At 50.5% G+C, this 25,963-nt stretch overlaps 1 protein-coding gene across 3 annotated transcripts in view; it reads left to right on the top strand.

The window, feature by feature from the left end:
- The window catches only part of SHISA6 (shisa family member 6), a 278,202-nt gene that overhangs the window by 211,298 nt on the left and 40,941 nt on the right, over positions 1–25,963 (top strand). The gene's annotated exons all lie outside the window — the stretch shown is intronic.

Below are 25,963 nucleotides of genomic sequence, written 5' to 3'. Positions count from 1 at the left end.
GTCCGGGGATCGAGCCCCGCATGGGGCTCCCCGCCTGGCTGGCGGTCTGCTTCCCCCTCTGACCCTCGCGACCGGGGATCGAGCCCCGCATGGGGCTCCCCGCCTGGCTGGCGGTCTGCTTCCCCCTCTGACCCTCGCGTCCTTTCATGCTCTCTCCCTCTCTCTCATGCTCTCTCCCTTTCAAATAAATAAATAAAATCTTAAAAAATAGATCTTAAAAAAGCTCTAAATACACAAAGAAGGCTGTGAAATAGAGGAAGAACCCACAGATACGGAAAATAAAATGTCTTATTTCCATAGGCAGAGTAGCTTTCTGGGCAGCCAAACATTGCCGAAATTGACTTTCTGAGAATATTTAAAAGGCTGAATTGGTGAAAAACCGGGGAAAAAATTGAAAAATTTGTCAGTGAATTGCCCCCCCCCCCCCCCGCCCATGTAGAAACTGAGCAGAGAGAAATCTGCGGGCAGCATCGGAGCCTTATGCTACACACCACCAGCACCAAAGTGAATGCAGTATTCTGCTGCTTTTCCAACTAAAAAAAAAGAGTTTGCTATTTTACCATCATGTCATCAGCCTCTTTTCCATCAGGTAGCTTAAAATTAGCATCACTTTGGTCTCCCTCTATTGAACAAAAAGGACAGACCCTTGCCCCCCACCCCATGTCCTTCTGTAAGTACAAGCACATAATTATCTCCCCTTCCCCACATATTTTTTAAAGATTTTTTTTTTTAATTGTTTGAGAGTGGGAGTGAGAGGGACAAGCAGGCTCCCCCAAGAGCACAGACACCAATGCAGGACTCGATCCCAGGACCCTGAGACCATGACCTGAGCCAAAGGCAGAGGCTTAACCCATGGAGCCACCCAGGCGCCCCTCCCCGTCCCTCTACTTTCAAACCGGAGATAGTGCTTTTATTATCAAGAGAGGTCTGGCAGGAAGCAAAAGGAGGAGACTCATTTTCACAGAGAGGCAGAGGTAGGAGTAGAGAGGGGGCCCAGCCCCACCACAGGGCAGGACGCACCTGCTGGGGAACGGGGAGGGCAAGGGAGGGGTTCTCTCTTTCAAGAAGCCACGTGATGGGCCGTGACACTGGGGAATGCTCTAACGCGCTCACAGGTACTGGGCCCTCAGCAGCCAGGCCCTTGGAGGGCAAGACCTCTCTCTCGCTAATGACCCCACCAGTGCTATTTGCCAGACCCACAACGCAGGGTCCCAGGAAATACTCAGACTCTATAGAAACACTGGGGGTTCCAAGTTTGGGTCCAAGCATGCAGCGTTGTGCACAGGGCAAGGCTTCCTCTGCCAGATGAGAAGCAAGGGGAGTTTTCAGGCAGTTACTATAGTCATCGTAATCACGACCTACGAGAACAAGGGGAATTAGGTTGGCCCCAGTCCTCGGGGAAGACCCGGGAGACAGGAAGAGGGAGACGGGCGGGAGAGAGAGACTTCTCCAGGGAGAAGAGATGCTTTGCCAGCACTTTTTCTAAAACGCTCCTTCTAAATGACTCTGGATTTGTGTTTCTCATTCAGACTGGATGTGCTAAGGCATTTTCATTTTGTTCCAGCTCCTTCCCACCCTACCTTCCCAGCAAATTCCGTCCCGGCGCTGTTGATTTCTGTCTTGCGACCATTATGGAAATCTGGCTTCATTTCTCCTCCTAATTTATGATCTTGTTAACATGCCCGCATGCCAGATGGTCCTGTTCTTCAGGTTGCGAGTTAATGAGATAAACAAAAACTGCTGTAAGAAGCAAACAGGGGGAGGATGGTTGTTTTTTTTTTTTTCTTTCCCTTCAATGGGCCTCTCTCCGTTTCTCCAAATGTGAATTGGAGGCCTCTGCTGTAGCTCCCTGTGATTCTAAGCGGGTGACCAGCACTCGATGGCACTCAAGTGGTCATGGAGAGGTGAGCCCGTCCTTCCTTATGGTGCTCTGTGCTCTGGGATTCTGTCCCAGGAAGAAAGACGGCCTTGGGATCCCCCACCTCCCGAGTCTGCCCTAGTGCTTGATTGAGCCTACCTGTCCTTGCTTCTGCTTTCTTTGCTCACCCCCAGCACCGCACTTAACACATTGTATTGTGTTTGTCGATTCTTCCGTCTGCCTACTCCACTGTAAGCTCCCTGGGGCCAGAGACCATGCCTTTTCCTCCTGGACCCAGAATAATGCCTAGCCCAAGTCCAGACACCTAGTTGGCCGATATCCAACAAATGAAGTATGAAACATCTCCACCTCCACTGTAAATAAGCAAAATATGACTAAAGTGGGGAACAATGAAGTGAACAGGTAAATACACACTACGAAGTTGGCACAACCAGCTGAATTAGTTAGATGGGCTGTCAGACACCCCAGCCTGGGCGGGGGCTGGGCTACGTGATCTTTAAGGACCCTTCCCGTGCCAGGAGAGACAGCACCCAAGGTGAGACCGTAATCAGACACACCAAGGTAGAACTTTCCATCATTCTTCATCTAGCTTTCACTCTGGCATCTGGGAGGAGTCTGGAGGAGCCACCTCTAATCCCTGCTTGTCTTTTTTTTTTTTTTTTTTTAAAGATTTTATTTATTTGACAGAAATCACAAGTAGACAGAGAGGCAGGCAGAGAGAGAGGGAAGCAGAGAGAGAGGGAAGCAGGCTCCCTGCTGAGCAGAGAGGCGGATACGGGACTCGATCCCAGGACCCTGAGATCATGATCTGAGCTGAAGGCAGCGGCTTAACCCACTGAGCCACCCAGGCGCCCCTCCCTGCTTGTCTTTATTGGCTGTCCTCATACCATTCTGGGACGATAGCTATCCCACCCCAGATACGGCAGGGATGCAGGAGAGAGAAAGAGGGAGGCTGTATCACTAAGTTAGCACTAGTAAACCGAGGCCCTCAGCACAACTGGTGTATAGCTCAAGGGTCAGCAATCTCAGCCTGTCCGCTGCATTGGGTAGCATCTGCTTTTATAAATAAAGTTTTATTAGAATGCAGCCCCACCGTTTGTTAACATTCTGTCTATGGTTGCTTTTGGATCACAATGGTGCAGTTGGATCTTCAAGACAGAGAACATACATCCTACGCAGCCTAAAATATTTATTCCCTAGCCTTCTGCAGAAAAGTTTACTGAGCCTGAATCTAGGGAAAACACAGGATGGCCCATGTGCACACACGGTTGGGTTTGCATAATATGAAGAGGTGGGCCATCCTCTTGTCTTCCATCAGGAGGCATTAAGAGCTATGGCAGTAGAGGAATGAACGAGTGACGAATGGAGCTTCTGGCTGTAACAGGTTCTTTCTTCCTCTCTCGGGCATCCAGAGGATATGACCATCCCTGGCATGATGAAAGCCTGTCAATTATGGCAGGAAGATAGATGTCCACTGTTGTTTTTCACTGGCTTATCACAATCAACCATAATTGATTGCATATGGTGGGATTTGGTTGGGAAGACAAGGGGGCAAGGGGAGAGCTGGTCGCTGTCTTGTCCGAATCCCACCCACACAGCCAGGTCCCCAGGAAATATGATCACAGGATAGAGAGCAGGAATGAAAAGCAGCCCCTGCACCAATTCATTCCTGAGATCGGCTCGAGCCAGGAGAATGGGCTGATAGAATTCCAAATAATAGGATTAGCCTCAGGCGGGGTGCACTAATGCCCCCGACTCTCTGAGATTGGAAACATTTCAATTTAGCACTCTGCTAATGCCAGGACCCTTTTTGTAAATACCCTGTCTGGCCTGCCAGTCTCTTTGGAACTCCAGCTTGCAATGAAATTAGCCTGCATTGCCGAGAACCTGGAGTCTGGTCTTAAGGATATGACCCTTCTTGATAGCAAGACGCTGGTGACACCTCACCTTCAGGCCAACTGCCTTAAGGTCCACGAAATGCCTCCTGGGGAACAGAAGAAGCCCAGCCAAATGTTTGCCCAAGCTGCTTTAGATTCAAAAGTTGTTCAGATCTCATTGAGACTACAGGGCAAAGGTCTATCATCAAATCGGTTTTTGTTTTGATCGGCGGTATTGACACCGAAGACCCTTGTCTATTGCAGCATTGGAAGAACAGGACTGTCTCCAGTGGAGAAAAACTTTCCTGACTTTCGTTTCACCCAAGGCCAGCCCTGTGAATCATCAGCTGTCCGAACAGATAACCAGGAGACACACACACACACACACACACACACACACACACACACAGTTGTTGAACAGGGTGCAGTGACTGGCTTTGAAGAAGTCTTAGTTCTATTTGCAGTCAAGAGTTATCAGTAACAGAGAGGTCTGAATCATTGCATTTACTAGCAGCGAGGGTCCTTCAACACCATCTTGTTCAACTTCTTCAGAGATGAGTAAAACTCAGAGAGCTGAGATGGGCACCTAGAGCCAAAACTAAAATTCCTGATTCCTAAGCCAGTCTTTTTGTCAATTTATAACACTCCTTTGTTACGTTACTGAGGGCACTTGCATCTCAGAAACCCAACTCAAACTGAGCAAAAAAAAAAAAAAAAAAAATGAAGTGTATGAATGTATGGCCTCATTTTACTGAACTTCAGGCATGGCTGGATCTAGGTGTATGGATGGTATCTTCGGTACTCTATTCCTGTCTCTCTCTCCATTCTGGTTTATTCCGTGCAGGTTTTTTTCTCGGATGGGTTCCTTTCCATCCTTCCAGGCTAGCACTTCTTGCAGAGAGAAAGAGAAAGAGAGCACCCTTTCCAGCAATGTATTCAGAAGTCTCAGGGCTGATGCTCATTGTCACTAATCAGGCTTGCTTGATAACGTGCCCATCCCTGAGTCTCTTGCTGCAGTTGCAGGGCTGTGATATTCACAGCCACTCTTGAACTCACATGGATAGAAAATGAGAAATGGGTCATTCCTTGAAGAAAAATCAGGGACTCATGATTTCCCTTCCAGAGGAAGGGAATGGGAGGTGCTGGCTGGGAAGCAGAGTAAGCTGGGATTCATGCTGCTCCCTGCCAAGTCTGTCTCTGAAGCTAGTTTATATTCCTAATTTGGGTCCATCCATCCTCCTCGTCTGGATCCTTCCTGCTCAGGGTTTTTTTGTTTGTTTGTTTTTTGGCTTCTTTTTTTTTTTTTTTCTTAAGACTATTTATTTCTTTGACAGAGACAGAGACAGAAGGAACACAAGCAGGGGGAATGGGAGAGGGAAAAGCAGGCTTCCCTCTGAGCAGGGAGCCCAATGCGGGGCTCGATCCCAGGGCCCCAGGCTCAAGACCTGAGCGGAAGGCAGATACTTAATGACTGAGCCACCCAGGCGCCCCGCCCTCAGGGTTTTTATCCGTGCTCACTCTTGGCTAGCTGAGCTGTCTGCAAATTCTTTCCGGGGCTCCCATTCACCCCAGGGTAGCTGAACTTCCCCATCAGCCATGAGCTCTAGGTCCCTTCACCAATTCCCTAAATCATGACCTCCATTTGGGGAAAAGTCTGCCCCCGACTGCTTGTTAGCCTCTTAGCTACCCAGACTGTTAGCAATTTTTTTTCTATTCACGTCTGTTGTCGTGGTTTTTTTCTTTTCTTCCTTTCTTTTTCCCACCCTGACTGCTGAGTCTCTTCCTCCATTTAAATGACTTTCCACAAATCTCCCAATCTAACGCACTGAGTTTCTGGAGTGCCCTTATCCATCATCACTTAAAATGAACCCTCTCTCCAATAAGAGGTTTAGTCCCATCTGTGCGTGATAATAACACAGTGTGGTCCTTAAGTACATTTTCCGTAATGCAATGTGGTCCTTTATACTGTGGAACTCATTTCGTCCAATGGCTCTACTTGTCAAGTGAAAAAGAAAAAAAAAAAAAAAAAACCAAAACACAAGTTAGAAAGCTTCAGCGTGCGGGAGGGTAGCCGCTGGGAGCAGCGGGGGAGGTGGGAAGTCGCAGAGACAGGACACGCAGACACCGAGGTTAGGGAGCTTCCGTCTCATTCACACAGAACCCTAAACAAGCAAAGCTTTGAGCATGGGTCTCCAGTTAGGAACATTTGACTGCCCGTGGGGACACTTGGCAATGCCTGGAGACTTTTCTGATTGATGCAATTCGAGGGAAGGATGCCGGTTGACTGGCCTCGGTCTAGGAAAAAACAGAGATGCTGGCAAACATTCTACAGCACACAGCACAGCGCCCCCCCCCCCCCACCCAGCCACCTCTCCCCGCACCGCCCCAGGCAACAAGGAGGGATCAGGCCCCCAAATCTTGGCAGTGCTGATATCCAGAGAGAAGTCTTTCCCTCCACAGCCCCTAGTGGTTTTCCTTTCTGTCCTCAGCCAGGGGCAAGCTAGATCAGTCACTGTGTTATTTTGTCTTCATCAGACGGGGCAGGAGATACACAGGCTGGCATGCTAGGAACCAGGGCCAGAGGACACCTCCTCCTGCCATCCGCTTTGGTTTCCCCATGCCCTGGCTTTGGGCTGTGCCCAGGGTTGTGGAGCAGAGACCCAGAGTGTACCCCTCACTGTAGCTAGCACCGCGGGGTCCCTGGAGGGAATGGAGGCAGAGGCTAGGTAGGGGGTAACGGTGGCGGGGGAGCAGACTCAGAAAGGAGGAAAAGCTGACGGAGGAGGCAGGGGAAACGGGAGAGTGGGACGTCTGGACTTGGCTGGCATGAGAAGAGCATCGTAGGTCATGGAGGAGGGAGGGCCTCCCCGCTCCCTCTGCCGGCTTCAGGGAGTGCGATTTTAATGGGAGTCTAATTAAGTCAGAAGCCGTTCCCATTATTCACACTCTGCTCCTGTGGCTTCTGAGCCCACACACTCTGCTACACTCTGGAGAGGCCCCACGAGGGGTGACTCTGGATTTGTCTTGGCTGCATAAGGCGGCAGGGGGGCGGGGGGATGTGCATCCAGGCTCCCGGCCGGCCGCTGGCAGGCAGACCTGGGCTCAGGGGGCCTTCCTTCCGGACCTTCCCCGTCTTGTTCCTCCCCCCGACTGTGCGGGGTTGGTAGCGGGCTGGCGGTGCAACGGGGTGTCTGTTGATGACTTTGTGTGGGTCTGAGAAGCGGCAGGAGTATTTCAGGTCTGATGACCTCATGCATCCAGCTGAGGCCCAGTAAAAAGAAAGGGCCTTGCCTGTGGCTTTGGGGCAGGTGCGGCAAACTGCGCCCGGGCTCACGGGAGAGGCAGGACAAGGGTAGATCCAGGACTCCAACTCAGGCCTCCGGCCAGATCCCAGCCTGTGAGCACAGAAGGAGGAAGGGAGAGCCTCCAGGACCCTGGTTCCTTTGGGGTCCCCTTAGCTCAATGCTACTGTCTCACTGTTAGCAGACAGTCTCCCCAGCATCAAGATTCTCCGGGAAAGAACTAAGCTGGGGCTAGGGCAGTGGGGACCCTGGGCAGGGGGGCAGGCCCAGCCTCATAACTTACTGCGTGGCCTGGAGGAAGAGGTCTGTTGCCTGCAGAATGAACCCAGAAGCACTTTCACAAAATAATGGCCATGCGTGGGGATTTTGCCAGCAGCTGGGTGTGGAATGAGAGAGAAAGAGAGAGAGGGCACGAAGTTTGAGTAAATGCAACCCAAGCGGGGTCCCTTCCGAAGGTTTTGAGAAGTGAGGTGTGATGTGATTGGAGTCCCGGATGCGAGTGGGGTGTCTGTGGGGGGTGGGGCGTTCCCACCTGAATCTTCCTGTTCTTAGGGCTTTCCAAGAATGCCCCATCAGAGACGGGGGAGCAGGAGAGGGAGCGGAAAGGCCACGGGAGGTTGAGAGTCCACGCTCCAAAATGCCTAACTTCTTCTTCGGTTGGGGTCCAAGTGTACCAAGAGCTACAGCAGCACTGGGTGAAGCACGGTGACCCTGACTCATAAAAACCATGACGGCGTTGACAGGCAAGTCCCTGCAGCCTTCTCTGAGACCCTGGAAGGTGGTCTGGCTTAGGAATCAGAAAGACTTTGAGTTCAACCCTCTCGCCGGTGTATGTCAAAGCCTCTCAGCCGTCCTCCTTAAAACGAGGTGCTTATAGGGAGTGAATGCAGGCGAGCATCTAGCCCGGAGCGTGGTGCGTGGTGAAGGCTCAGTAAATACTCCTGTCTTCTCTCCACCGCTGTCCCTCTTACAACGCACACCACTCTGAGACACTCCACTGACATCTATTTAACTTTTCCATCGACACCGGATATGTTCAGGAAGATTGGACTAATGACAGGAGTGACTTTGGGGGACCCCCATCTATACAGTAGGGTCAGCTCCTGCCCACTGTGACCCCTTGGCTGGCCAGCCAAACACAACTCCTGGAAGGAGAGACAGTCCCTGGGACTTGCTTGACACCCCTCCCCCTCCCAGCATACACGTTTTCCACCTGCCCAAATTCCTGTGGTTCAAATGAAGCCACAGCCCCTTCACTTCCAACCCATCAGCAGGGCAGCGGTCAGGCTCAGGGGTACCATATGGAGAAGCACCGAAGCTGGAGGGGCAGGTTAGGGCTGGAGATGCCCAGACTCGCTGACCTCCAGGCCCCTGGGCTTGTACCCTTCTCCAAGACAAGCTCACGAGTACAGGAGTCCCTCCACAACCCTGGCCTTGGGGCACTCCTGTCAGACTGGAAAAGCAAATAATGCTTCACCACACACCGAATAAGTAATTTTAACCTATTTCCTGGACTGAGTTCTGTTCCTTGTATATTTTTTTTTCCTACTTGTTCTTTTTTTTTTCTCTCTCGTTGGAGTCTAATTTCTCATTTGAGTCAAAAATTATTTCATCAGAGAGGTGGTGATTAAATCTGATAATTAGGAAAAATACCAATTAAGTCGGGCTGCACAAGCATGAGGCAGTCCTCATTCACAGAGTGGTTGGAGACCGGGGCTCAGCCAGGGGCTGTCTCAGCCCTGTGGGGTCACAGCCCACGTGCTGAACAGAACTGGGGGCTCTATCTCCCTCAGACAAATGGGGGCGGGGGCCAGGAGCCAAGGGTTTCTCTCCCTTCCCGCACCCCTTTAACTCCCACATTCCACCCTCTTCCTTTTTGTTAGAACCCACTGCTCGGACCCCCAATCCTACTTCTTGCCTTTCTCCGTATGTTGCTTAGTACACATGCCCAGATCCTGCCCAGAGCCTCCATCAGAGTGGAGCACTGTCCAGACCTAACCCCAAATCACCAGTCACTTGAACCAGCTCTAGGTAGAAACGCACCACCCCTGCCCACCCACAGGACTTCCAGAGAGCAGTGAGCTTCAGAAGGTGATGGGGGAAATAGAGTTTTCTCCAAGTGTGGTCTATGGAACTCTTACGGTGGGCTTCCCCAGGGGCTACTGCTGAGAATAAGGTGGAGCTTAGCCAGAATACAGTGAACACATCAAAGAATTGAAAAAAGGGCTAGAAGTTCAGGTTGGAGCCCACTGGGGCAGGGGGGAGCTCCTGGATGCCAGGCTGAGGGGCTTATGCTTATTTTGGTAGGAAAGAGGGACTTGGAGGAGGATAAGATCCTGACACCCAGTTCTGATGTGTGGGCTTTTTCTGCATGCCAGCTGGGCGTCCTGCAGGTCAACTCCATTCTGACACCGTTTCCCTAGAGGGAGCATCAGATCAAAACAGGTGAAGGGCTCAGCCCCACAGGACTTCACCCCCACACACTGCGGAAGCCAGTCGCAAACCCAGGTTACCACCTGTGCGGCTGACCAGCTAACTGTAGACTGGAGGTTCCACCTACCCCTTCCTTGCATTCAGTGCATTTACTAGAGAAGGTCAGAATTCGGAGAAGCACTTTACATCCTGGATGACCAGTTTATTATGAGAGGATGTAACTCAGGAATAGCCAGATGGAAGAGAGGCACGGGACCAAGTATGGGGGAAGAGGGCAGAGCTTCCATGCCCTCCCTGAGTGTCCCACACTCCCAGCACCGCCAAGTGCTCACCAACCCAGAAGTCTCTGAACCTTGTCCTTTTGGGGTTTTATGGCGGCTTCATTACACATGGACGCCATTGATTGAATCATCGGCCAAAATTGTGACTGAACTCAGTCTTTAGTCCCTCTGCCCCTTCCAGGAGATCAGGAGATGGAAGTGAAAGTTCTGACCCTCTAGTCCCATGGTCAGTTCTCCAGGCAACCAGCTCCTATCCTTAGGTGATGTCCCAAAGTCACTCTATTAACATAATGACACACGCCTTGACCCTTGTCAGGATTTAGGAAATTCCAAAGGTTTTAGGAGCTCTGTGCTGGGAACAGGAATGGAAACCAAATATATATTTCTTGTCACCATAGCACAAAAGGACATAGATGAAGCTGAGCATAACCAGGTAGAGTCCTCAGGCTAAGCTCATGGCTTTCAAACATGGCTGTGCATTAGAATCACCTGGGAAGCTTTCAGAACTCTTGGTTCCTGAGTTGAAGTCCGGATCAATTACATCAACAAGTCTGGGGTTGGGAGCCAGTCATTAATATTGTTCAAAGCATCCAATAGACAGCCAAATTGATGCCCATGGGGCTGACGGTGACCTACCTTCAGATTGGGTGAACAACCATCCCAAGTTTGCCCAGGAATGAGGGGTTCCCTGGACCATGGGGAATTCAGGACTAAAACCAGGAAAATATGAGCAACATAGAAGGAACTGATTTCCCTGCCTCCAGTAGACTTTACAGGGTTCTGTCTGGGAGAAATCCAACCTCAAGGTGAGAGTCTCTCATCCATTGTCCAGTCTATCAAGCGTATTAATCAAACAGCATGAGTCTTGGAATCAGAGAAAGCCAGGTTCCATCACTCAGTAGCTATGTGACCTTGGGCAGGCTGACCTCTCTACCATGTGCTTCAGTACCTTTTCTCTCTCCTTCCTTTAATCTTCCTTGGGGGTCATAGATTGAGCTGCATTCTGCAGGCAGTGTTCTCCAGCACATGGTGCCATATGGAGCCAAGTTCCACAGAGGCCAAGAGAACTGGGGACTCTCTGACAGATAGCCAAAGAAGGGTAGGGGCTGGGGACAGAAATAAGATAAGCTTGCCCATACCGGGGTGTCTGCACGAAGCATGTATATATATACTCCTTTTTCCACAGATTGGCAGAATTCAGAACAGAGGGGCCTTGTACCCAGGATCATTCCTCGAGGCTCCTTTCAAGGCAGCTACTTACTTCTTCATCCCCTAGATATGCCCCTACCTTGGCCATGTTGTATGAAGACTGCAGACTGCCAGGACTCAGCCATTGTCCACTGCTCCTGACACAGACAGAGCCACCGCACCATCCCTCCAAGAATTAAGTGAGCATGTTGGCTCATATGTTTTTGGTTTGCCTCCTCTCCATCCTATTTCATTTTAAACCATCAGGGGGTTGATTTATCTATAAAATGTGTAACAGTTGTGTTCTTCTGGCTGCAGGCCAGACTTTTAAATCACACAGTTAAAGCTGAGGGAAAGAAGTCTCAATTATTAAGGGAGGCTGCTTCTGGAGGATTCCCAGAGACCTTTCCCAGGGCCCTCTTTCTTGTGTGGCCCTGCCCCAGTTAAGCCAGAAGAAGGCCTGGAAGTGGCAACTGAAAGTCCACCCACTCATCTGTCCATCCGTCCATCCATCCACCCATCCATCCCACAATTATTTGTTGATAGCCTACTTTGGACCAGAAGGGAGCTGGTGCCTACTGTTCTGATACTTCCACTCTACTTGCAACAAACCTTGAGATTCTCCAGGCATCCTCTCTTGGGAACTGACAGGTCTTCCTACATGCAAAGCAACGGTGTCCAACCTGGTGAGATCTCCAGGTCCACAGGAGGGTGCCCCTCTTCTTATCACTGTTTTTATCTCAACCAGTCTTCTGCTACTTAAAACTCCTTTAAGACCCTTCATCTCAGATGAAACTTAAAAGCAAGCTCTCCAAGTTACTGTCTTGGTTTGGATTCGCTGCAGAGTAAAATTAAAAGAAATTGCCCTAGCCCAAGCAGCTGTAAACTCAAGTGACTATAGGCCAGGGATAGAATGAGATGAAGTGGAACAGGTGAAAAACAACATAAAATGGTGAGGATAGTGGCAAACTGGAAACCATAGTTCCATTTATTATTATTTTTTTAAGATTTTATTTTTTATTTGACAGACAGAGATCACAAGCAGGCAGAGAGGCAGGCAGAGAGATGGCGGGGGTCAGGGGGAAGCAGGCTTCAGGCTGAGCAGAGAGCCCAATGCAGGGCTCGATCCCCAGACCCTGAGACCATGACCTGAGCCAAAGGTGGAGGCTTAACCCACTGAGCCACCCAGGCACCCAACTTCCTAATTTTTAAAACAATGAAGACCAAAGAAATACTTGTGAGGGCAGATGCAATTTGCATGCCACCTCCCATAATTATGGACACTAACCACAGATTCTAGCAGGGGGGAGTCCCAGGACCCCTGTCTTAGGTCAGACCCCTTTAGATTCTCTCCTCAAGATCAGCTCTGATAGAGAATGCCCTGAGGAGTTGACGTGGAGAGAGGAGAAGAGAGGGGAGCATCATGGGCAGTGGAAATAGATGAAGGGAAAGGAGACTGCCCTCATGGGAGACCATCCTACCCCATGTTCTGGGATTGCTTCTAGACGTTCTTAATTCTCGTGTCTCAGCTGTCATCTTCAAGTGCCCTGATCTTTGTGAAGCCTGGGAAGTGGTCTGATTTATGGGCTAAAATAATCACTCTGGCTTTTATGAGAAGAAAGGGAGGCTGTGGACATATCCAAGTGAACAGGACAATTGCTGAATAGGCTACTGCAATGGTCCAAGCAAGAGCCAAACACTGTGGTTAAGGTGTATCAGCCCAGGATGCTGGACCACATGTGGACAAAGAAGGCTTTCTAGACACTTTGGTCTGCTGACCTTGAATATGGCAGTAAGTCAGTCAAATCACCAAGGAAATGCCCCTTCAGGAACCAATCATATCTCCTCAAACATTTGTCCAAAATCTTTCCCTTGACCCTGAAGCTGGGCACAAATTGTCACCAGCCATTGAGCTCTCCAACTCATCAGTCTTCTCGCTCCTCCTAAGATCTTCCCTGCAGCTACCTTATTTTCTATTTTCTTCTTTCCATGGGACTTTCCTCCTCCACCTTCTTCCCATGTCTGTTCCTTCCCACCAGGTTCAGACAGCTCCTCCCCTCCAGGCCCACACAGCACTACTTTTGAGTGTTATGTTAAAGCCCATTTCTCCACTGGTCACACCTCCTCCTGGCCTGGATTTCAAGAAGCACGTTCTGGACATTATTTCTTTACATATTAATCCCCAGCCCCCAGGAAATGCTTAATAAACACAGCATTTGCAGAAGGAAGCAAAGAAGGGAATGAGGATGACGAGTAGGAGACCTTTACTGCTTCCAGCCTAGCAGCCCACCACTCTCCTCTTCTCATTCCTCTCCTACAGAAGTGGAGTCCACAGATGGGACATGGGGGAGCGCTGGAGCTCTCACCCTAAATACAAAGTTGTCTTTTGTGATTAAGGCTCAGCCCAGAGGGTGCTTCTTACCGTAGAGCCTTCCCTGAGCTGGCCCTCCACAGCCCTGTCCCTCAGACGTCTCAACACACCCATGCCCCATCCTTTCTCACCCCCAACTAGAATCAGTTAGGGGAGAAGCAAGGTAATCAGGGAAATAAAAAGAAAAAAAGAAAGAAGAAGGGGGCGGGGAGGAGGGAACAAGAGGAGCCTGGACTGTGGGTCCAGACAGACCAGGATTGGAATTCCAGCTGAACCCCATAATGACATGTGTGACCTTGTAGGAGTTGCTTTTCTGTGCCTGTAACCTCACATTTATAAAATATCTTTATAGGGGCGCCGGGGTGGCTCAGTTGGTTGAGTGTCCGACTCTTTGTTTTGGCTCAGGTCATGATCTCAGCGTCGTGGGAAGGAGCCCTGAGTCGGGCTCCTTGCTCAGCACAGAGTCTGCTTGAGATTCTCTCTCCCTCTGCCCCTCCTGCTCACTCTGTCTCCAAAATAATAAGTCTTTAAAAAAAAAACTCTATCTTTATGAAAAGATGGTCAGCAAGGAGATGGATCTGAAGTGCTTAGCACAGAGCCTGGTGTAGTCACTTAATCCGTGTTCATGATTTTCGCTTGAACGTCATTGACTGTCATCAAGAGGGGGAGGGGGGAGCAGCTAGCATCCGCAAGCCGGCTGGCTTCCTCACGATGCCTAAATAACATGCAGCCAACGGAAGCTTCTCTTCTGGGAAGGGCAAGGTTGCAAAGCCCCGCAGTCCAGCCTGGGGCAGGACTTCACAGACCCTAGAATTCATGGCATTGCTAAAGTGGGAGAGACAGTGCAGGACGTTGAAAGTAGGTGGTGCTGTTCCATTCTTGTGTGGGGCTGGCGATGACAGCAAGAGACCACGCAGGCAGCGGGCTATGGAGCACCACTGTCCCTGTTTGGGGACCACGTTCCCACCAGTTCCCACCACCCCTCCACACACACATGCACACCTCGGCTTCTGCCCTCCACAAGATCATACATGGCTCTGCCTCCCAGGCAGTGACAGGCTCTGCTTGGCAAAACAGTTCTTAACTAGTCAGCACTTTAAAATGGGCTAATTCAAGCTAGGTGTTAATGTCTACTAAGTCTACATATATACTGATTTGGTGCTTTAATAAGGAGCGGTGCCTTAAATTAGTCCCGATTAGAAGGTGGCTATGAACATTCGCAACACATCTGTGGGGTCTAAGACCAAGGTGGAGAAATGGGTAGGTTAGCCGGGGCAGTACTGGCAGAGGGAAGCTGACCACGTGCCTTAGGCATGCCCTCCCTACCTCTAGCTTCCCCCCCCCCCCCATTCCCTGTGGAGATTGTCTTCCCATGTGCAGACACCCCTCTGGAATTACAGAAGGTATCAGAAGAGGCGCTTTGGAAGATCAGCCTTGTCAAGCCCCAGAATAGGTGGGGTTGGAGGCAAGACGATAAGGTTGGACAACTGCGGGGAACCCCCGTCCTACTGTAGTCTCTGTGAATGGTGCTGCCTGTCTGTGTCGAGTGCTGGAAACAGCCCATGTGCTCTTATACAGCAGCCCTTGATGGACACTGTTCAACTACCTGACTTTATAGGTGAGGGAACTGAGGCACAGAGGTGAAGCGACCCGCCCAAGGTTCCATGGCAGTGTCACGTGGATGTCCCCCAGCCCTGGACACATTCTATACCACACTTTCCCTGGTTTGTTCAAAAGGCCAACTCTTCTCTCATACACAGCAAAGATGCACCCCTAGGTAGCCACTGGCCCCAACACATCCATATGTATTTATGTCCATATATCCATCAGGCATATTCAATATGGTAGGCACAAAACATGTGTGGCAATTTACATTTAAACCAAGACACATGTGATAAAATGAAAATGTCATCTCCTGAGCTGTGCCCGCCACATTCTGAGTATGTGGCCAGAACTTTCAGAAAGTCCTACGGGGTGGACACTATGGGACTGTAGATTATACTCAACACAGTAACACAAGTGACCATGATCCTGTAGCTTGTCAGTGGTGAGCCAGGACTTGGCTTAAATCTGTTCGACTTCTGAGACCAGGTATTTAATTACTAATCTCTACTGCTTCTGGTGAATGGCTAGAAAGGGTTTAGAGACTGAAGGATTGTCCTAGAGCCAAGCAAACAGATGCTATTTTCAAGATGGCGAAGACCATGAAAGGGCTCGGAACAGATGACAGGAATTAAGGGGGCTTGAAGAGAAGACCAAGGGGTGATTTGATCCCGTCTCTGGGAACAGGAGACAGCCAGCTGGCAAGGGCCAGGGCAGAGAGAGAAAGGGCATGGGGCAGAGGGAACACTGGCCAAACACCCAAGATGGTGTTTCCTGGGCACTGAGGAACGGAGAAGATGCGCAGTGAGGAGATAATGGTCACCTGGAGATATTCTGAGAAAAAGAGCCCCGTGTCACACACCCTCCATAGTCCCAGTGGTGCCCTGCAGATAGGCGACAAGAGGAAAAGGGATCCTGATCCCCCTGCTCATGGTGGAAAGGGTAGGAAAGACAGATGTGGTGGAGGGATGCCACATCCCCGGGCCACTGCTTGCTGGGAGCTGGACAATTCCTTGCAGCAAACCGCTTTCGGTTTTCCCTACTTCCCACTTTGGAGTTTCTGAAGTCCCTCTCCTTGAGTGTCAGGAAGCAAGGGAGAGGGGCCGAAGTGCTCGGGGCTCAAACCCTCCAGAGCTCAGTCCCACTGCTCTGACATGGAAGGTTGCGGGAGATGGAGGCTGAAAACATCTCCTCTTTGCCAGGTGACTGGTTGAGGAGTTGGGGTTCACTAAGGAACTCCAGAGGCATCTCTCTCTTCTAGTCGGCTTTCAATCCTGAGAAGTCTGCCCTGAACAGAAGGTAGCCTTCTAGGGATGGGGTTGGGCACAGAGCTGGGTCTCATGGTGTTTAATTGTGGGTTTTCAGGGTCTGGCCTTTGGGGGTGACATTGGGGTGTAGGGGTAGCTGGGAGGCAGGGAAGCTTGATTGCCTTTGTTCAACCATGTTAAAACTCACCTGAATTTCCCTCTATAAGAGCCACAAGGGGTCTAGATGTCAACTAGACAGCACCCCATATTACAGATGAAGAAACCGAGACCCAGAGAGGTTAAGTGACTTGTGTGAGAGCACTCAGCTAGTTGATGGCTACAACCCGAGGCTGACCACACGGAGACTCTCACAGCAGTTCTCACCATGCAGGGGGACATCATTTCCCTAAATCCGGCACTGGGAACATAGTTAACCAGATGTCACTTAAACAAAGCAAAAACAGGCTCCCGTTGGTTCACTTTCAATTCCTGGATTTTTCCAGCAGGGCTGGAAAGTAGAGGTGGGGCTGGGCCTGCGGGTCTGGACAGAGAAGGGCCTTTGATCTTGATGTCACTGAGATTTTTGACAAATGTGGCCCCATGGTTCCCTCCTCACATCTCCTGCCCTCTCCCACACCCCCAGGTTGTTCCCCTTCTCAGCCTGACAGTCAGGTCTCCTGGCCTCATTAACTTTGTGGTCCCTGCCTGCATCTTTCCTCCCTTCAGAGTCTGGCCTCTGAGACCATTCTAAAACACTCTTGGAGGTTCCTTTTGCCCTTGGAGAGGTCCTAAGGCTGTGTATATTGTTATTGTCAAAAATGTAACACAAATGGTTGGATTTTAATTGATAGATGTTTATCAACCGACTCTTGTTGGGTTCTGTGTAGGGCTGTGCACCCGATGTAGCCAGCTTCCTGGGGTCTTTGCCTGTGTTCTGTGTGTATCCGTGTGCTCTGTCCGTCTCTCTATACCCATTCTGTATATACAAGTATGTTCATGTGTATGCTCCTGAGATCTGTCTCTGTGTGTATTTTACCTTGTACCAATGTCTACGATGTAATAAAAGCAGAACCAAACGAACACAACGCCTTCTGGCGATTTTTAAACCTCAGGGGAGGGGAGCACTCACTTATCTGGGATGGTTGAGTGAGTTATTATGACCCAAAGGTGGTGGGTTGGAGAAAACTTCCCAATGACCTTGGAAGGTCCGTGAGCCTCTTGGTACCTCTGCCAAAGGTCGGCAGGTAAGAAGGGGCTCAGGAAGAGGAGTCTGTCTGTCCCTCCTACTCTCCCCTCCCTTCTCTGATCATAGAAGCCTGGGGAACTCTATTCATTGAAGAGAGACTTGTCCCAGGGTTTTGATGTGGTCCTGCTGTTGAGGAGTGAAGCCAGCCTCCCTGGCCTTTGTCCCCCAGTTGGTTGAGGCAGCCCTTCTGGGCGTCCCTTTGTCTATACTGCCATTACTGCCCAGTCATGTCCCCCATGGGTGGTGCTCAAAGGTGGGTACTACATTCAAGATGGCGGACTACATGCATGAGAGGCTAGGCACTCTTATGGTTTCCTTTATATGCATCTGGCAAATACCTACTGAATTACCTGGTATGTACCAGGACCTCTTTCTAGGTAGTTGTGTGCAAACACATGAGCAAGATAAATACAGTCCCTTCCCACAAAGGGCTTATCCTCTGGTGGGAGGGACAGCCAATGACTAAGCCCATAAGTAACAAAGATGCAAGTTGTGTCAAAGGTCCTAAGACAGGAGACACACGGGTGACGTGTCACACACTCTAGAGAGTGGGGTCAGAGAAACCCTCCCGAGGAAGGAAAATGTGTGCTTGGAGCTAGATGTCAGGGAAGAATCTGCCTTGAGGATGCTGGGCAGAGGAACACCACGGACACATGCTTCTAGGTGGGGATGAGCTGGCCGTGCTCGAGGAGCAAAAATGGGGTGTGTTTGGCCGGAGACATGTGTGAAAGAGAAAAGAAGGAGCAGGGCTCGGAGAGGAAGATGAGACCCCAGGAGATGGGATGTTGTAAGGCATGCTAAAGGGTGTGTGATTCTAAGCCCAAGCAGGACCCATAGGAGGATGGGGGGGGGGGGTCCTCTAGAAATGGGTCTTTACACCGACAGTCTCCACTTTGAGAAATCAGATGGGAGGGGCGATGGGAGGACAAGAATGGAGGATGACTCTGTGCCTTTGGCTGAACCAACTGGATGAGAAATGGAAGCCCTTGAACCCATCCGTCCTCTTTTCTCCCCAGTCCACAGCCTTCCCAACACACGGCCCTTCTCCGCTCCCTCCTTCCCATGGGTCCCTCCCGTGGTCTCCCCACCCCTGTCCCCCTACCCCGAAGCGTGTGCTGTGAGCCTACGGCCCTTCCCTGCAGCTCCCCTGAAGTCCGCTTGCCTCCTGGCCTCTCCAGGGGAAGCTCCTTTACAGGTGATCCGATCACATGAAGTCTCAATGAAGCACTCATTTGTCTGAGTAGCACATTAAAAGGGTCTAAATCAATCGTTCTCCTTTATAGGAATAATGAGCACTGGGGACAAGATTTTTCACCTGAATGGGATAATAGCACCGTCTTCCAAATCCTCCCAGGGAGGTCTGACTGCATAAAGCACTGACGGATTCTCCAAGGCAGGGCGGGAGGGGGCAGTTGAGGCGGGGGTGCAGAATTCCGACTCTGCGTCTACACGAGTTCTGTCTCTCAGGTAACCCAGGTCAAAGTGGCATGTGAAAGCCCAAAGCCTGGGCATGGACAGAAGGTGCTCAGCCACTGTTAGGAGAATTGGGAAAATTCTGCAGCCTTCACCCACGAAGCCCATTAGCAACCCTGGGCGGTAAAGGCCATCTGATTCACTCAAAAGGCGCGCACCCATAGTCGAATAAGGCACCGCACAGGGCCATACCCGCACAGGGCTTCACCATCCCTAAAGCATTTCGGCCTCTGCCATCTGGTTGGAGGGTCCCCACAGCTACATGAGGCAGACGGGACAGAGAGCTTTGGATATGCCAGAGGCTGCCTCACTTCTTGGGGGAGCTGAGTGGGACAAGCATCGTTCTATGGTCCGCAGGGAGCTGCTTCCTGGCTCTGCTGAGATGTGCTCTCTCTCCCCTTGGGTGCCCACCACCTGGTCTGGAAACTCTGCCACTTTAGGTCATCCAAGGCTGCCCTGTGAGAGACCAGAGCAAGTGCATTCCTGACGGCCCACATCAGTGAGAAGCACCAGGATAGAATTTCCCCAGAGGGAACAGGGGTTGGGGGAGTTGGGGAGGGTGTATCCCCTCAGGGATAAAAGGAGAGGAAGTCTGTGTGGCCGGGGCTGAAGGAAGAATGAGGAGGGCTGCTGTGTGTGCACTGCTCCAGTGGTGTGTGTGTGGGGGGGGGGGGCAGGTTGACCACTTACGTCTTGGGGGACAGCTCTGAAAGCAGGGGTCCATGAAGGAAGTGGCAGACTTGGGGTAGGACATGGGAGAGGAGAGAAGGGAAATCTGTGGAGAGCAAAAGGAAAAGGCCCAAGGGCGAAGCTGGGGAGGGAAGCCATACTTCTTCTCTGTGGCTTGCACAAAGCAGTGCCCTTGAGGGACACGGGTGACCTGGGGAGCCCTGACCCTCAGCCACATCATGCACTGCCCCCTTCTCCCAAGCTCTCTCTCCTCTGATTCTTTCTTGATACCAGAGATGAGACATCACCTTCTCCAGGAAGCCTTCCCTGATGCCTACCTCCCCTCCAGGGTCCCAGTAGCATAACCTGTCCATCCATTAAGCTGAATGCCTGAGTGGTCAGTGTGTCCTGGGTCGGGGAAGAAGAAGCATCAGCTTCTCTTCTAGCTTTAGTTAAAAGCCTTCCTAGGTTGGACAAGAATTTTCCCAAGCAGAATCAGCCACCCGATTTACCTTGCTGAGTGATGGGGTTGGTCCCCAGGGCTGTGAGTGTGTATGTGGTGTTTAAGCCACAAACCCTGGGAACCGTTGGCGAGGTGAGTACCATCCTTGCTCAGCCTGCCTGGTTCCTGTGCAGAGGTTCCGAATGTGTCCCATGGAAGCTTCTGTTTTCCTGTGCAGAACAGAGTAGAAACAGCACAGACTTTCCAGAGACGTGGGTTTCAACCCAAGTGCCACGGTTTACCAGCTCTCTTGGATTGGGGTGGATAACTTCCATCTGTCTCACAATTGGGTGCAGATAGCAGGATCTAACCAGTATGCTAGAATTCACTAAGCACAGGGCCTGGCCCCTGAAAACATCTCCCCAGACAGTGGGCAGTAGCAGTCTTGTTATTTCTTGCTGGGAGTGCCTGCGGTTGGTAGCTAAGGACCGGGTTCTAGAACATTCTGCCTGAGTTTCTATTCCAGTTCTGCCATCTTCTAAACAAGTCCTCTCACACGGGTTAATTTCCTGCCTCATGCCTCAGTGTTCTCTTCTGTTAAATGGAGGGAGGAAGGGCACCTCCCCCCAACCTTCTTCTAGGGCCATGACTGTGAAACGAGACGGTGTATGAAGAATGCTTGGAAAAGAGCCTGGTGCTTAGCAAAGGGCTCAGTAAATGTTCATTTAGTGCTGCCATGCTTGTTATTATTGAGCCCAGTGCTACCTAAACTTTCAAAGCTATGTAAAATTAGGTTATAAAACAGGAAAACAATCCTTTAGCTAAAATCAAGAGCCGGATGCTTAACCAAATGAGCCACCCAGGCCCCCCATATGGTTTTTTTCCTGAACTTTTTTCCCCCTTTAATCTAAAAAGGGGGAAATGAGATCTCTTTGGTGTTTGATCAGACATTTCTTTGATCATTGAGGCTGGATATTTTTTTCATATGTTTTTTGACCAATTATATTTTGTTTCTTCAACAAATATTTATCAATCGTCTTCAGTGTGCCAAGGGCGTTTCTGGTATTTCTGCTCTGAGGTCCCTGTTAATGGAAAAACGTGTAACTTTTAAGCGAGTGGTTGGTTCTTAAATTAATTCTCAACCTAGATCGCATGCCTGGGTAAGAGGTCTTGTAAGCTGACTTAGGTGAATTCTCTCCCATGCTCCGTGGAGACCATAAGCCTCTCCCTTAGCCTTTCCTCCTCCTGCTCCTTCACTTCTTACATATAGAAATTTGGAGGTCCCTGTGAGGATGTCCCTCGCTGACCACATGGGCTCTCCCAGCTGGCGGTGAATTCACTCCCTTCTGGAATTGAGCATCTGTCTTCCTCGTCCAGAAGCTCCATCCTGTTAATGCCCCAGAGCTGGTCCCCAGCAGGCTAAACTCACAGTGACTAGACTCACAAGAGACCTGAGCATATAAACCCAAGAGCCAATTTCTTTATGTGCCTAACTGTTAGGCAAACCTGACAACTGCTGGGCTCTCCAGCACAATTTCTACCTTGGGTGAACTCAAGAATTATCCAGAGCTCTCAGAAAGAGCTGAAAATGGGAGTAGGCAGCAGGATTTGAAAGTTGGCTGGCTTCTGGCTCCGATGCACCTGTTTCTCCTCTTCCCTCTGGACAGCATCTGGGTGGGCACAGCTGCTTTGGACTCTGTGTTGGTGGCTAATGTGACCCTGACTTCTCCATGATCAGCTCTGTCCCACCCCAACTATGACACAGCGTGTGTCCTACCATCCATCATGTTAGAGTGATCTGATCCATGCCACACGTCTGGATTAAAAGTTTCGTATCTTGTTTTCTTGCTCCTGTGTTCAGCACATACATATTGACAATTCTCTATGTTTCAGGCTTTGGACATCAAGACATGGGCTTCTGGTGGTGTCTGAGATCACGCAGTAGTGAGGCATGAAGGTCCTAGTCTTAATGTTTGCAAGGGAAAGCGAGTAACCAGTTCTAATGATGTCCTCCTTTTCGGAATTGTTTTTAAGAAAGCTTTGACATGAAGGCATGGGTACCTAGTGCAGACTGCTCTGCCACCTTGGTCCGTCTCTGCCTTCAGCCCCAGGTGCTCAGGGGATGCGGTGCCATGTGACCTCAGACTCCCTTACAAGGACAGCATGGCAGAAGCCCGCAGGCACGAGGGAGTTAAGCCCCCGGGTTTACTGTCAGCCAGCATGAGACGAGAGCCAGCCAGTACATGGGTGCCCTGGCAGTCGCTCCCTCCGTGGATGAAGCCAGGAGGCACCCCAGATTGTCTCAGGAGATCCCTGCACATAGCACAGGTCCTTAAATACAAGGCTGGCTTCCCTTCCTTGCCTCGATACCAGGGGCTATCCCCCAAATGAATAGCGTGCACCCACGTCCTTGGATCTGCTTGTGCTTTTGAATGGGTGTTGTAGAGGCCAAAGAAGACTGGTCCTTTGGGTAGCACTAAAGCTCTGTGGACCTCTTTTAGAGACCACAGCAGGGGGTGGTGTCTCTGCAGAGACAGCAAAGTCCCAGCAGGAAGACCCATAATTCCCCAAAATCCTTTTTACTGGTACATCAAGGGGGACCTTGCCAGGAAAGGCTCCTGACGTTGCCAAGAAAGGTGCTCCAAAGAACCACTAAGATTTTGTGTATTTCTTGGATGCTAGAATAGAAGAATTTTCCGCCTTAGTTTGGGTTTTCTAGACGCTGAGTCTGAGCTGAGATTCTTGGGCGTGAGTTTTCTTGAGACACTTTTCTCAAGAGAAGGGAGATGAAGAAAAGAGGCTGAGGCAGGGGAAGAAAGCCAAGCAAGGATGCAGGGTGTCCAACCAGGGGAATCATCCCAGGACCTGGGGGGTAGATGCACCAGCTCAGCAAACGGGTCCCTGAAAACAGGGACACTGAAAACACCCATTGCAATGCCCATGATCTATGAGGAAGACGCTTTTTCTTTCAAATTCTTCATGATGCAGAGACTTCTGCTCTGCCCGGATGCTTTGACACTCCCCTTGTCCAGGGCTCTTGGTTTAATCTTTAATCTCTCCAACTGAGAGAACTCAGGGGAGTGCTCTGCTCAGGATTCTCTCCAAACAGATTTTTTTCTTAAATGTTATGCCTTCACCTCAGTCATTAGCATGAAAATGCATGGAAGTCCCTACCATTCCCTCTATGATTGCCGCCTTATAATTCTAAATCTTTTTATAAACTGAGCGTTTTCTCAAGCATCACATTGCCTCAGAAGTGAGGACCCAAACTTCACTGTAAGGATCTCTGATGGAAAACTCTGGAAGCTTGCACCCCGCTAGCCCAGGTGTGGGCAGCAGATGCCAAAACTCCTTGCAAAGGACCTCGAGGTCTGATTCCTTCAGTTTAAGACTCTAGGCTCCAATCCTAGTTCTGCTACTCCCCAGCCAAATGACCCTTGACAACACAGTCAACCCCCTGTGGGGTCATTCACAGGGACAGAATAAGTATTAGGTTCCGAATGAACATAACAGTGGCTTATCACAACTAGGCATTCAGTAATGTACCAGCCAACTGGCCTGGGGTGAGGGGGACAACTTGGAGAGGGAGCCCTGATTTATGTTGGCTGATTTCCATGGTGCAAATAGTCCCACTCTGACTGATTTCCAGCTACCTGCTGGTGTAACAACCAGCTTGCAAAATTCCCGAATGTTTGAAAATCTGCTCAAGGGAGCTGGTGAGAAGCCAGCATCCCACAGCTAAGCGGATCAAAAGGGTGGCTCCTGGTACCTGCCCACGCCTGTGGGATCGGTGGTTTAGGAAAGGTGCCACTGGGATTATTCCCAGCCAAGGGATAATCCCTGTGGAGATGTCTAAAAGGGTCTTGGTCTGATGGTCATTCTACATTCATACACGTTGATAAAAATCTTGAGTGCTTGACTCCTGTTACATCCAGGACCAACGCCATTTCAACACCTTCTGGTGAAGGTACTATACTCAAAAATAGTGAAATAGTGTTGATGGGACATCTGGGTGACTTAGTCTGTTGAGCTCGGTCATGGTCTTGGGGTCCTGGGATCAGGCCCTTCATCGGGCTCAATACCCCTAGTGTTATAAACCAGACGCAGCCGCCTTCCCCTTTAACCCGCTTTCCACCCCTTCATCCTTGCCGTAGACCGTAGCTCCTGGTCACCTGCCCCCAAAATGATCCACTAACACTAGTGATCTTAGGGGCTGGAAATGCCATATTCCATGGGGGCATGCAAAGTAGGGTGTCAAAGTCCAACATTCCCCTGAGACCCACACCAGCTCCCCTGGCCCCTCTCTGCACACTTCTCCTCAAGTATGCTGAGAATTTCAGCTCTGCCCACAGGCGGGCATCCTGACTCCCCCCACCGGTCACCCACCTCACCCCCAGCAGCACCCAAGTCCTCTCTCCACTGATCAGCCTGCCCATGTGCCTCACAGGGTCTCCTCCTCACCAGAGGGTTTATCAAAGTATTTCCTCCAACCCTGCGAGGGGCTCCCCCCTTCACAGATAAACAACTGTGTTCTTGTGGATTCTGTTCTCTCTGTTTCATGCCCCGGGAAGGGAAGGGCAGGGTTGGAGGCACACAGTTCAGAGGGTATACAGAGAGTTGGTGTGATGGTCAAGTGTATGGTCCCTAAGCCTGGAGGTGTCCTGCTCTGATTCCCCCCTCCCCCGCCCCGCCCCATTGTCACACATTAACCCTGTGAAGGTTGGCTGCCTGATTTTATCTTCGTGCCTCATTTACCTCTTGGTGAAATGGAGCTGTTGATATTGTGAAGACGGAAGGAATTAGTAGACAGAAGGTGATTACTTAGCATTTGGGACCTGATAACATTAGCTCTCACTCTGATTGGTAGCAGCCCACGATGAGAAATAGATGGGCTCTTAAGTGAGTACTTTTCAAAGGGGAAAAAGGCTGAAGACAGAGGTTTGCTGGACTGCAAAATGTTGAGTAAGGAAACACGCATGCGCGCACGTGCACACACTCCCGCTGTAATCTGTGCGGGCTCATTTCCCTTGAAATTTATGATCAGAAATTCAAACTGGGGTCCAACCGCCCCAGTGATCCTATTATTTTTCTCTAACGAGCTTGCTTTGCCAGTCTGAGATAGTCATTCTCCACCCTGGGGGTCGCGGTTCACACTAGAATCATCTAGGGAGTTCAGACGGTAACTAACTACAAGGTTAGTTGCACTAACCCTAACTGAACTGGAGTTTCAAACGATGTTACTTTTTGTTTTTTGTTGTTGTTGTTGTTGTTATTTATTTATTTATTTATTTGACAGACAGAGATCACAAGTAGGCAGAGAGGCAGGCAGAGAGAGAAAGAGGAGGAAGCTGGCCCCCTGCCAAGTAGAGAGCCTGATGCGGGGCTCCATCCCATGACGCTGGGATCATGACCCAAGGGGAAGGCAGAGGCTTTAACCCACTAAGCCACCCAGGCGCCCCAACGACGTCACTTTTAAACTAAAGCGTAGATGCCCGAGACCCACCTGAGACCAAGGAAGTCGCAAACACCATGAGCGGGGAGGGAGCAGGGCTGCGAACATTTTGGAGGTTCTGCAGGCCAGGCTCATGGGCAAGCCAGGATAGAGAAATGTTCCTTTAAGGAGATCATTTGCTACCTTCTGTCTCCTCTCTCCTCTAAGTTTCGCACACCCTTCGCCTTTCAGCTCCCGGCTGATAAACTTGCTGGATGTTTCAGGGAGAAAATTAAAGCCATTTGAAGGAGACTTCCTTATCTTTCCGCTGTCAAAACTGCTGAAGTGATTGCAACCAGAGCCAAGACTTCTCTGCCTTCTCTTCAACAGAGGAAGGTCCAGCCATGTCCAACAGCCCAAGCCTGGCTTCCCCGCCCGTGGGTCATCATGGAGCCTGGCCACTGTCCCTCCGTCTTTCTGCTCAGCATCATCTCTTCTTCCCCCCCCCCCCCCCCCCCCCCC

Source organism: Mustela nigripes, chromosome 16 (assembly GCF_022355385.1).
Source record: "Mustela nigripes isolate SB6536 chromosome 16, MUSNIG.SB6536, whole genome shotgun sequence".
NCBI lineage: Eukaryota > Metazoa > Chordata > Mammalia > Carnivora > Mustelidae > Mustela > Mustela nigripes.
The sequence above is the reverse complement of the archived record's forward strand: the minus strand, read 5'-3'. Positions and strand labels throughout refer to the sequence as shown.